Source organism: Cervus elaphus, chromosome 19, assembly GCF_910594005.1.
Source record: "Cervus elaphus chromosome 19, mCerEla1.1, whole genome shotgun sequence".
In the NCBI taxonomy this organism is placed as follows: Eukaryota; Metazoa; Chordata; class Mammalia; order Artiodactyla; family Cervidae; genus Cervus; species Cervus elaphus.
Genome location: NC_057833.1, coordinates 69,467,619 through 69,480,727, shown reverse-complemented (window position 1 = coordinate 69,480,727; position 13,109 = coordinate 69,467,619). Strand labels below are relative to the sequence as shown.

Genomic DNA, 13,109 nt, shown 5'->3' with positions numbered 1-13,109 from the left:
CTGTCCATGGGATTCTCCAGGTCAGAATACTGGAGTGGGTTGCCATTTCATTCTCCAGGAGATCTTCCCGATCCAGGGAGCGAACCCAGGTCTCCTGCATTGCAGGCACGTTCTTTACCTTCTGAGTCACCAGGGAAGCCCCTCCTTTTTTAAAATTTATTTATTCCTAATTTGGGGATAATTGCTTTTACATTATTGTGTTGGTTTCCACCATATATCAACATGAACCCTTCCAGCTTTAGACTTCAAACCAGCACCTAACAATTCTAGCCACTTGCTGGTGCACACGAGACTGGCGCGGGCGTTGTCCTAGATGGTGGCGGGGGATCTTAGGCCTGCAAGCCAAGTGGTTGTGGGGTTATTGCCACAAATGTGGCTGCCAGAGTGCGTGAGGTGGTGTGAAGGGGGTCTGGGGGGCGCATAACCAGGCATGGGCTTTGGAGCTAGAAGGGGTGCAGTTTTCATTCTGGCTCAACTGCTAAACTGCTGTGTGACTTGGCACATTTTACATCCTCTCCCTAGGCCTCAATTTTCCCTTCTGTAACATAGAAATATAGCTTTCGCCTCATACAGTAGTTGAAAGGATTGGCTGGGACATGTACCTTCCTCTTAAACTGAGACTTCCATTTTCTCAGGGGAGAAATTTTGCCATCCCTGGGGAGATATTTAACCACTATACTAGGGTTCTCCAGATAAGCACACAATAGGATATGTATATATATGAATATGCACATATCTTTATATATATATTTTATATGTATGTATTTAAATATACACACACTTCCCAGGTGGCACTAGTGGTAAAGAATCCACCTACCAGTGCAGGAGACTCAGGAGATGCAGGTTTGATTCCTGGGTTGGGAAGATCTCCTGGAGAAGGAAATGGCAACCCACTCCAGTATTTTTGCCTGGAAAATGCTATGGAGAGAGGAGCCTGGTGGGCTACGGACATGTGGGCCCCATGGACATGGGGCCACAAAGAGTTGGAAATGACTTAGTGACTGAGCATGCATGCAGGTAAATTTACACACATATTTATATATATGTATATAAGTATACATACACATGTATGTATATAACCATACCCACATATATGTATATAACTATACATATACGTGAATTTATATATATGTATAAATACACAAATGAGAGGGAGAGAGATTCACTATAAGAAATGGCTTACATGATTATGGAGGCTAGCAAGTCCGAATCTGCAGTGTAAGCCAGCCGCCTAGAGACCCAGGAAAGCCGATGCTGAAGTTCCAGCCCAAAGGCTGCCACGTGCTAACCCAGGAGAGCTCCCTCTTGCTTAGTGAGGCTGGACTTTCTGTTCTACTCAGCTCTTCGACTGATTGGACGAGGACCCCCAGGTTTGGGAGAACAATCCGCTCACTCAGAGTTCACAGATTTAAATGTTACTCTCACCCCAAAACACTCTCTAAACGGACACTTAAAATTAGCCATCATGTAAATAACAAGGGCCTACTGTATAGCTCAGGGAACTATATTTGATATCTATATGTGAAGTGAAAGTCGCTCAGTCGTGTCTGACTCTTCGCGACCCCATGGACTATAGAGTCCATGGAATTCTCCAGGCCAGAATACTGGAGTGGGTAGCCTTTCCCTTCTCCAGGGGATCTTCCCAACCCAGGGATCGAACCCAGGTCTCCCTCATGGCAAGTGGATTCTTTACCAGCTGAGCCACAAGGGAAGCCCTGATATCTATATATTAGGGATCAAATCTGGATCTTCTGCACTGCAGGCAGATTCTTTACCATCTGAGTCCCAGGGGAAGCCCCATATAATGAAACAAATCTGAAAAAAAAAGATAATTGAATCAACTTGCTGTAAATCTGAAGCCAACACAACGTTACAGGTCAACTCCACTTCCCTAAGAAATAAATTCACATTAAAAAAATCAACCACCACAACCACCAATTCTGGCCAACCTTGGAAATTGAGAATGCCATGGTCTGGCGAGCAGAACAGCAGACTGGACTCTGACAGTAGGAGATCTGGGTCCCTAATTCACGGTTAATTTGGTCTCTTAGATACCTAGGTAAAATGCCCTCTCTCCACCCAAATAATGCTAATCTACGAGAATCCACAATATTCTGACAGCTCCTCAAAGAGCAATTCAGGAACTACTGAAATAGCATGGAAGTGGTTCCTATGAGAAGGTATAAGTGGAAGCACCTGTGAGTTAACCTGTGGCAGCTGAACCCAGCAGAACCCAGGTTCTCAGCAATCGCAGCGGTTGAAGATCAGCCAGCTGGTCTGGGCTTGAACCCTGGCTCCGCCACTTGCTGTGTGGCCAAGGGTTTGTTGCTCAGCCTTGCTGAGCCTCGCCTGTCTTGCTCACCTGTAACATGAGATGACAGAGAGCCCCTGCCTCACGGACCTGCCATGCCGATTCAGTGAGAAGCCATGGGTGGGGTGCACAGAGTAGGCGCCCCCCCCATCCGAGCCTCAAACACAACAGCCATTCCTGCTCCTGTAACACCTCCATCACCTCCACCACTGAGCGTGACCCCTCCTCGCGGGTGCACGCTACAGGGCTTTAGGATGGGGTAGGGCAAGGACTGACTGGAAGGATGATATTTAAGCCAAGACTTGAAATATGAGGAGGGGTGGGTAGAAGAAACAGCCAGAAAGGCCCCAAGGTGGGAAGGCCTGACCTTTCAGGAATGGACAGATAGACTGATATTCATGTGGCTGGAGCTTTGTGAACCAGCCAATAGACAGTGTGTGATGAGTTCAGAGATGGGGGCGGGTTAAGCTTGGAGGGGAGCCTGAATTTATTCAAAGTGCAAAGGAGAACCCCTCACAGGCACCCACTCCCCGCTGTGTTTTAGAAAGAGCCCTCTGCATGCACGCGGAGAATGGTGCAGAGAACCCCGGTCAGGAGGCTACTGCAATGGTCCGAGCAGTGGTGATGGGTCTGGGCCAGAATGTTGGCTTGAGGTGGGAATGAGGGGAGCCACACTTGAGGAGCATTCCGGAGATCAAAATGACAGTCCTTGTAGCGACTCTGACTCTGATGACTGTAGTTATTCACTCGTGACATGAAATTCCAAGACCGCACACCAGGGGGGCCTTAGAGATTGGAGTTACAGAGCTGGAAGCCGTCAGCATGGTGGGATTCCCTCGTGTTCGGCCAATTGCCCTTCTTACAGGAAGCGGGGGACGGAGGCCCAGGAAGGGTAGGTGCCCACGCTGGGCTGTATGAGGGGCAGAGGCTGAACTGGCTTCCAGGAAAACAGAGCCCCAGGGCCAGGCCCTTGACCACCACCGGAAGTCCTGCTCAGGTAATTCCCTCCTGGTCCCAAGTGTGGTTGCTGTGTGTTGCGGCTTCATCTCACCCAGCCTCAACTTGGACCCTCCCAGTGACGGGGAGCTCACCACCATGTGCTCCATCTCTGCTCAGCCTAGGTGGATGCATCTCCCACCTATGGAATCAAACCCGGCTCCGCTTATGTCCACACAGAGCAGCATGCACCCTTGTTCCGGTGTGTAATGGAATTCCACCGCCTCATTCGGGGGGTTCTCTTTTCCAGGCTAAACACGCTCCAGGAAGAGCAGGGTCTCCAAACATACAGCTGCCAAACCGCTGCCCCACCCCAGGCAGTGAAAACCACGGCAGTGGCAGCAGGGGCAGAAGTGACAGCGCCGCGGGGCAGCCCGGTCCGAGTCTCAAATCTGGGTCTGTCCCATCCCCAGTGGCCATTTTTACCTCTAAGGCCAGACCTTCAGCTTCATCGGGGGTCTCCTGTCTCCTGGCTGACGAAGCAGATGAAGGGGACACCATCTGGCCATCCAGAGGCCTCCACAAAAGGCGTGAGACCCGCAGGGTGTTTGGGGGGTTGCGGCCAGCAGGGCGGGCGGACATCAGGTCTGTGCCCTTAACGGCCTGGCCTTCACCTGCAGCTTCAGGTTGCGCTTATCTGCTCAGCAGCGCAGCGAATTGTGCAACCAGAGCTCTCGTCTCCCGTGTGACGTGCGGGTGCCATACTGTGCTTCACTAAGCAAGAGGGTTGGAAGGAGAGCCTTGGGACTTTGCGGGTGGTCCAGTGGCAAAGACTCCACACTCCCAGTGCCGGGGGTGGGGGTGTCCAGGTTCGATTCCCAGTCAGGGAACTAGATGCACATGCCACAAATGCAACGAAGATCCTGTATGTGGCAACTAAGACCCAGGGCAGACAAATAAATACATATTAATATTTAAAAAGAAAGCAAGAAAGAGGGCCTCAGTGGAGATGCCCCACCCCCTCAGCCATGTTGGGGAGGGACGTTGGTTTCTCTGGGCATGAGCCATTCAAGGCTCAGCTCTGAGATGCTAGAGGAATCAAGGCTGGTCCTTCATCCTGGGGTCTTTTTTTCTGTTCCTGGGTGTGTCCGCTCTAGCCCTGAGTGCTGGCGGAATATGCAGTGGAGGGCCTGGGGCTGCCAACACACTCAGGGGGACCCCAAAGGGGAGGCCAAGCTTGTGGCTGCCTGCCTGGCCTGGCCTGGCCCAGGACCCCTTCCCAGTGGCTAGGATGGATCTGCCGGGCTCCTCTTGGCAGAAAGGGTGCGACCCTGGGCCCAGAGAACTGGCCTGAAGGTCCAGCCCCACTGATTTAATGCCTGTGGCCGTGGGCAAGTCACGTGGCCTCCCTGCACCTTGGGTTCCCTGGGGAAGGCCAGGGTGGCAACAGCTCTCATCTCCTTGGTTCCGTGAGAAGGAAACAGTGAAGGGCCTTCTGTGTAGTAGACGTTCACTGAGCACCAGGGATGCTGAAATGAAATTCGTATTTTTGGCAAGACAAGAAGCGTTAGATGTAACATGTTCTCAGCCCCTTTGGGCCTCCTCCCTCTCCTGCAGTGTGTCTTATGCTGCGTTAACCAGACTTCCTTAACAGATAACCTTCCTGCTTAATCTCGTCAAGGGTCACAACTCCTTAGGAGATAACCTTCCTTTTTAATCATTAAGGGACCACAGCAAGCCATAACCCACTGCTCACTTGGACATGTAGCTCTAGATTGTGTGAACTGTCAATGTGCTGTCTGATGTATAATCCTTTGTCTTAAAAATGTATATAAATGTGCTTTAACAGGCAGAAGGGTCCTCAGAGCTTTCTGAAAGATTGTCTCCCAGGTTGTAATCCTCAGGCTGGTGCACATAAAATTTTCCATGTCTATCTTGCTAAGTTGCTTCAATTCTATCCTACTCTTTGTGACCCTATGGACTGTAGCCTGCCAGGCTCCTTTGTCCATGGGATTCTCCAGGCAAGAACACTGGAGTGGGTTGCCATGCCCTCCTCCAGGGGATCTTCCCAACCCAGAGAGTCTCTTAAGTCTCCTGTGTCGGCAGGCAGGTCTTTACCACTAGTGTACCCTGGGAAGTCCATTTCTTTCTTTCTTGAGAGCTGATCGTTCAGTTGTGTCTGACTCTTTATGACCCTTGTGGACGGTAGCCAGCCAGGCTCCTCTATCCATGGGATTTTCCCAGGCAAGGATATTGGAGTGGATTGCCATTCCCTTCTCCGGGGGATCTTCCCAACCCAGGGATTGAACCCAGCTCTCCTGCATAACAGGCAGATTCTTTATCTTCTGAGCTACCAGGGAAGCCCATTTCTTTCTTAAATTGATTGATTTTTTTCATTAACAGTGTTTTGCTTTTAGATTTGAAAACCACTGACAGGAAGTCACCTTGGTCTTTCTTGGGCAAGCCTGTGTCCGGCCTGAGGTTACCACACATCACCACCGGCAGCACCTCCAGAACGCCTGGGAGCCACTCCTTCTGGCCCTTGTCCAGGGTGATGTTGCCCCCAAGTCTGTTCCCAAGGGGGATTTCTGGAGCAGAACCAGTTCTCTCTCCAGCTCCATCTCTCCGCCACTCCCACCCCACCACCCATCTGAGAGTTCAGGGAAAGCAGGGACTGGATCTTCTTTTTTAAAGTTATGAAAGAAAGTGAAAGTGAAAGTCACTCAGTCATGTTGGACTCTTTGTGACCCCATGAACTATACAGTCCATGGAACTCTCCAGGCCAGAACACTGGAGTGGGTAGCCTTCCCCTTCTCAAAGGGATCTTCCCAACCCTGGGATCGAACTCAGGTCTCTTGCATTGCAGGTGGATTCTTAACCAGCTGAGCCACAAGGGAAGCCCAAGAATACTGGAATGGGTAGCCTATCCCTTCTCCAGCGGATCTTCCCAACCCAGGAATCGAACTGTGGTTTCCTGCATTACAGGCGGATTCTTTACCAACTGAGCTATCAGGGAAGCCCAAAGTTATGATAACATATATAAAACATAAGATTTGTCATTTTAGCCATTTTAACTTATTATTGACCAAAGAAGTATCAATGTTTTTAGTTACCAGAATGTTATTGACCAGAGATGTTTCAATAGTCACTTACATAACATTCCTCTTACCCCACAGCTTCTGGTAACCTCTATTCTACTTTGTATGAATTTGCCTCTTCTGTATGGAATCATACACTGTGTGTCCTTTCATGACTGGCTTACTTCACTTAGCATAATTTTGAGGTACATCCATGTTGCAGCATGTACTAGAACTTAACTTCTTCTTATGACCAAACTATATTCCATTGTATAGCTATGCCACATTGTGTTTATTCATTCATTTGTTTATGAACACTTGGATTGTCTCCACTTTTTGGCTAGTATAAATGATGTTGCTATGAACCCTAGCATACAAGTATCCATTTGAGTCTGCCATCAGTTCTATTTTCTTGGGCTCCAAAATCACTGCAGATGGTGACTACAGCCACAAAATTAAAAGATACTTGCTCTTTGGAAGAAAAGCTATGACAAACCTAGACAGCATATTCAAAAACAGAGACATCACTTTGCCAACAAAGGTCCTTATAGTCAACTATGGTTTTTCCAGTAGTCACGTACAGATGTGAGAGTTGGGCCATAAGAAGGCTGAGTGCTGAAGAATTGATGCTTTTGAATTGTGGTGCTAGAAAAGACTCTTGAGAGTCGCTTGGACAGCAAGGATATCAAATCAGCCAATCCTAAAGGAAATCAACCTTGAATATTCATTCATTGGAAGGATTGATGCTGAAGCACCAATACTTTGGCTGCCTGATGTGAAGTCGACTCATTGGAAAAGACCCTGATGCTGGGAAAGATTGAAGGCAAGAGGAGAAGGGGACAACAGAGGATCAGATGGTTGGATGGCATCACTGACTCAATGGATATGAATTTGAGCAAACTCCAGGAGATAGTGAAGGACAGGGAAGCCTGGTGTGCTGCAGCCCATGGGGTTGCAAAGAGTCGGACATGACTGAGCAACTGGACAACAACAACAATAGCACAATAGATTGAATTGTGTCCCCCAAAAAGATACGATGGAATCCTAAACCCAGCACATCAGAATGTAATTTTATTTAGAGATAGGATCTTTATTTAGAAATAGGATCTTTACAGAGACAATTGAGTTAAAATGAGGTCACTAGTGTGGGCCTTTATCCAACATGCCTGTGTTCTTATGAAGAAGAGAAATCTGGACACAGGGGTGGAGATGCACAAAGGCAGACAACGTGAAGACACAGGGAGAAGACGACCATGGAGAAGCCAGCGAGAAAGGTCTCGTGGGCCTGCAGAGCCACAGAGGGAACCGAGCCTGCCCACACCCGTGGCCTGGGACTTCCAGCCTCAGAACTGGGAGACCAGACCTTTCTGTTGTCTAAGCTGCCCAGTTTGTGGTTCTTTGTTATGGCAGCCATAAGAAACGAATACAGGAACTTCCCTTGTGGTCCAGTGGTTAAGACGCCCCCTTCAATGCAAGGGCTCAATCCGTGAGTTCGATTCCTGGTCGGGGAGCTTAGATCCCGCGTGCCTCGTGGCCAAAAAACAAACAAACAAACAAACAAAAAATCCCATCAAGACATAAAACAGGAGCAATATTGTAACAGACTCAGGAAAGACTTTAAAAATGGTCCACATTAAAAAAAAAAATCTTAAGGAAGCCAGCACATATGGTAATTATCATTGTGATCTTGATTTGCATTTCACTGATGACTAAGGATGCAGAGCATCGTTTCATGTGCTTATTAGCCATTTGTTTGTCTTCTCCTTTTCATTTTTAAAGTCTCCAGTGCATAGCATAGTATCTGATATGCTCAGGAAAGGTATTTTGATTTATGGACAGACAGAAACTCCTGGTCTTGAGTCTCCCAGCTGCCTTCACGTGCACGTGGTACCTGAGAAAGTTACAGAAGTCCTATCCAGCGGTTTCTCAATGTGCAGAGACAGAACTCCTCATGCAGCCAGCGCGCTTGGCTCCCAAACTTCCCTCTGATGTGTTTATCACTTGCCTCTTATCCTCAGGGTGACCCTGAAATAGATTGCCCCAACCAGGGCACTTTGGGTAGATATATTAGGATAATTGATGACCCTGGGATGGTCCCAACACACCATATATGAGGTCAGCCTGGACAGCACACTTGGGCTATCCTGGCCGTCCGTCCAACCTGAACGCCAAGCTCTTTGCCTGCACAGGGCCTTTGCATACACCATGTCTTCTGCCTGGAGGCCCCTTCGCTGCTCCACTTCCACCCGGCTCTTTGCCGGCCCTCAGGTCTTAGCTTCAACCTCTTCTTTTCAAGAGGTCCTCACTGACCTCTTCCTGGCTGAGACCCACCTGTCATTCTCTCATGACTTCATGGCACTGATCACAGTGTATGATTATAAGTTCATTTGCTTGTATGCTTTTTGTCTGCCTAGACTGTCAGGATTTCCCTTTTATTTGGAGGGGGAAAAATAGAACAAACGTATTGCATGGTGCCTGTCAAAAGCGAGACAATGAATAAATAGCTGTTGAAGGCTGCTGCTGCTAAGTCGCTTCAGTTGTGTCCGACTCTGTGCAACCCCATAGACGGCAGCCCACAAGGCTCCCCCATCCCTGGGATTCTCTAGGCAAGAACACTGGAGTGGGTTGCCATTTCCTTCTCCAGTGCATGAAAGTGAAAAGTGAAAGTGAAGTCTCTCAGTCCTGTCGGACTCTTTGAGACCCCATGGACTGTAGCCTACCAGGCTCTTCTGTCCTTGGGATTTTCCAGGTATGAGTATTGGAGTGGGGTGCCATTGCCTTCTCCAGCTGTTGAATGAATGAGCCATTAAGGTAAGAAAGACTCTGTCATGCGACTCTACAAAGGACAGCTCGGAAATAATAAAAACTTGGCTGAAAGAGACAAGTTCTGTGAAGAGCGAAGTCACAAGTTGGAAAACACTAAACCAATGAGGAACATTTGTCTCTTAACCTGCTCTTTAACCAGAGCATTTTCTGGAATCATTGTGAACACTGATCATTTCTCTCTAACAGCTATTATGAAGGGACTTCCCTGGCGGTCCAGTAGTTGAGTCTCTGCATTTCCACTGCAGGGAGAGGAGCTCTATCCCTGGTCAGGGAGCTTAAAAGATTCTGCATGCCGCTCCCAGTGCAGCCAAAATAGCCATTATGAAAATGGCCTCTTTCCTGTAGCCACACACTCACCCATCCGCCTATCCACCTACCATGACCCAGCCATCATTCCAACCAACATCCATCCATCCATCCATGCACCATTTCCCTGCCATGTAACCATACCCCCCCCACCCCCGCATCCCCTTCATCTACCTCTCACCTTGCGTCACCTGTTTCCTCCCTACCAGCCTATCCTGGTCCCTGTCCCTGGTACTTGGCTTGGACATGCAGTCCCATTGGCTCTGAACACATCACTCGAGCACAAACAGTAGTTTGCTTAGGTCCTCGGTGCCCATTTGAGGCATCCAAAGATGAAGGTTACCTGCATTCAAAACAATGAAAAGAGGGACTTCCCTGGTGGTCCAGTGGTTTGGAATCCGCCTTCCAATGCAGGGGACACAGGTTCGATCCCTGGTCAGGGAACAAGATCCCGCAAGCTGTGGAGCAGCTAAGCCCACACACCACAACTAGAGAAGAAGCTCTTGAGCTACAACTGGAGGGAATTATGCACCACCACGAAGAGCCCACATGTTACAAGGGGAGATGCCACATACAACAACTAAGACTCGACACGGCCAGAAAAAAAAATCGTATATTAACACATATGTGTAGAATCTAGAAAAATAGTACTGGTGAACCTATTTACAGGGAAGAAATGGAGATACAGACGTAGAGAAGGGACTTGTGGACAGAGGAGGGGAAGGAGAGGGTCAGAGGAATTGAGGAAGCTATGTTGGCACATATAGACAATCACGTGTGAACCAGACAGCTAGTGGGGAGCCGCTGTATCACATGAGGATCCCAGCCTGTCGCTCTGGGAAGACTTGGTGGGGGGAGGACAGGGGAGGAGGCTCAAGAGGGAAGGCATATATGATCGTGAGAGATTCACCCTGTTGCGCAGTAGGAGCCAACACAACGTTGTAAAGCAATTCCATCAGATCGGTTCAGTTCAGTCACTCAGTCATGTCTGACTCTTCGCGACCCCATGAACCACAGCACACCAAGCCTCCCTGTCCATCACCAACTCCTGGAGTCCACCCAAACTCATGTCCATCGAGTCGGTGATGCCATCCAACCAACCCATCCTCTGTCATCCCCTTCTCCTCCCGCCTTCCATGTTTCCTAGCATCAGGGTCTTTTCTAATGAGCCAGTAAAGCATTATCCTCCAATTAGAAAAAAAAGAAATCATGAGGAGACTCCTGGGGTTTCCCCCCAGACCACGCCAGTTTGGGGGTACAGAAAGGCCGAGGCCCAGCAACAGGTTTGGGTCCTTTGAAGGTCAGCCTGCGGGTCTGTCTGGATCCAGTGATTCTGTTCTTGCCCTTCTCCCACCAGAGGGAGAGATGCCGTGAGTCTTAGGGGCCTTTGGAGGGGCTCCCTGCACACCCACCACTCTCCCTTTCTTCCCTGTCTCCTGAGAACGCAGGAAGTATTGGCAGCCAGAGAACGCAGAGTGGGCTGGGGCTTTGGGGCTGCTCTGTCTGCGCCCTCGGTTACAGAGGAGGAAACCAGGGCATATCAAGGTCCCCTGCGCGGGGAGCTGCTCTTACCAGCGTCCAGCCTGAGACTTGGGGCGAGGGGCCTGCCAGGCAGAAGAACAAGCTCAGAGGAGGCCCAGTTCTCTTGCCTGTGGGGGCTTCCCTTTGCCTGATGCAACATCCGAGCCTGAGACAGCACCTGCCAATGTGCCCTGCAGCTGGGAGCAAACAGACTTATTATTATTATTATTATTTTTTGTAGCTTTAAGGAGGACCAGGAGAATGACGCCTGTTAAATAAATCACATGGATGCCATCTGGGGTTTTAACTTGCATGGCCATACCTTATCCCTAAGATAGCCGCTTCTGGAAGCGTCCAGATCAAACGGAAGCCAAAGCCTTGGTTCAGGAGAGAGAGGTTTCCAAGAATTAGGCAGGTGGTGGGAGGCCCCACAAGCCCCCGTCATCAGGAGTCGTATATAACCGGGCGCTCCCCTCCCCGCGGGCTCTCAGCGTATCACTAACACCTTCTAGGCTGTTCTGCTGAGATCCGCGTCCGCGTCGGAGCGTCCTGCTGAGCCCCGGGGCTGCTGAATGCTATTCCTCTTGCCAGACAGACTCAGGCTGTTTCCCAGATTCCAAAACACACCTCCAAAGAGAGATGCTTTATCGACTCCTTGGTAAGTACATTTCCTGCCCGGAGAGCTCAACATGTCCCCCATATCCTGCTACGAAGTCAACCTTTCACAGACTTATTTATTTAGTCCATTTAGAAAAAGAAAATGTACCTTTGGAGATAAAAAGTGGAGTAAAGAGAGGAAATTACTGTGGAAATGCAAAAAACCAAAAGGTGGTGACCAGCATGTGTTAAAAAAGTCAATAAACCACTGAAATGTTGTGAAGTAATTAGCTTCCAACTAATAAAAAAATTTAAAAAAAAAAAAAAAAAAGTCAATAAAATGCCTAGTTGAAAGGTTCTTTTTTTTTTGGTTCCCTTGTAACGAGTCCAGCGGATTGAGCCCCTCTCGGTGGTGCTATGCTCAGTGGAGAAAGTGTTTTTACAAGTGGGCCCCATTTGCAATGACATTCTGAAACACAAAACACTGAGGCCACCTCCCGGGGGCGCCTGGAGGTGCATATTTATGAGCTTCATAACCAGTTACAGTCGGGATTTCTCCTGTGTACGTCGGTTGTTGGCTCCCCATTTTCCAACCTGGGGATCAGAGAAGGTGTCAACTGCTGGATGCTCAGACAGCTCTCAGATTTATTAGTTTTCCTTTTTCCTTAAAAAAAAATCACTCTGCGACAGACCAACATTCACGATGAAGGGAACAGGAGAGGATCCTATGGTTTACTGAGGACATTGACTAGTCTGTTTGTAGCTAATTTCCTTTTTTTTTTTCCGGCTGCACCAGGCAGCTTGCAGGACCTTAGTTCACTGACCAGGGATCAAACCTGGGCCCCCTGCAGTAGCAGTGCAGAGCCCTAACCACTGGACCACCAGGAAATTCCCTAATTTCCAATGTAGGAGGACAAAGAAGCTGGACCTGGAATGCAGAAACAGAAGGATGGCTAACATCAAGTTTCTGGACAAACGGTAACTAATCAACTAAACTTAAATTGTCACTTTAAAAAGGCACCTTACCATATATACTTGGTATCAGATAGTTGAAAGATTTAAACCCCAAAAAAACTACATCATGTATGTCACTTTGTGGTCATAAAGTGGCTGCATACCACCAGTGTCACATCTGTGTCCCAGGCATTGATAAAAAAGATGCTACAGATGGCTTTCCAGAAGCCTTAGCAACTCCCACTTGTATTTAATAGGCCCAAAACTAGATGTAAGAGAGGCTTGGAAATATATGTGTTTATCTGGGTACATTGCTCATTGTTGTGTTAGTCACCCAGTCGTGTCTGACTCTTTGTGACTCCGTGGACTGTAGGCTGCCAGGCTCCTCTGTCCATGGGATTCTCCAGGCAAGAATACTGGAGTGGGTAGCCATTTCCTTCTCTAGGGGATCTTCCCGACCCAGGGATTGAAGCTGGGTTTCTCGAATTGCAGGCAGATTCTTTACTTTCTGAGCCACCAGGGAAGCCCAGGGCTACCCCTAAGAAAACTGGGGTTCTGTTGGTAAGAAGAAACGGTAGAAA

At 48.7% G+C, this 13,109-nt stretch overlaps 1 non-coding gene across 1 annotated transcript; it reads right to left on the bottom strand.

The window, feature by feature from the left end:
• Positions 1-12,389: 12,389 nt before the first annotated feature.
• On the bottom strand, positions 12,390-12,461 carry TRNAS-GCU. The gene has a single exon. It is a non-coding gene; the product is annotated as a tRNA-Ser (tRNA).
• Positions 12,462-13,109: the final 648 nt, after the last annotated feature.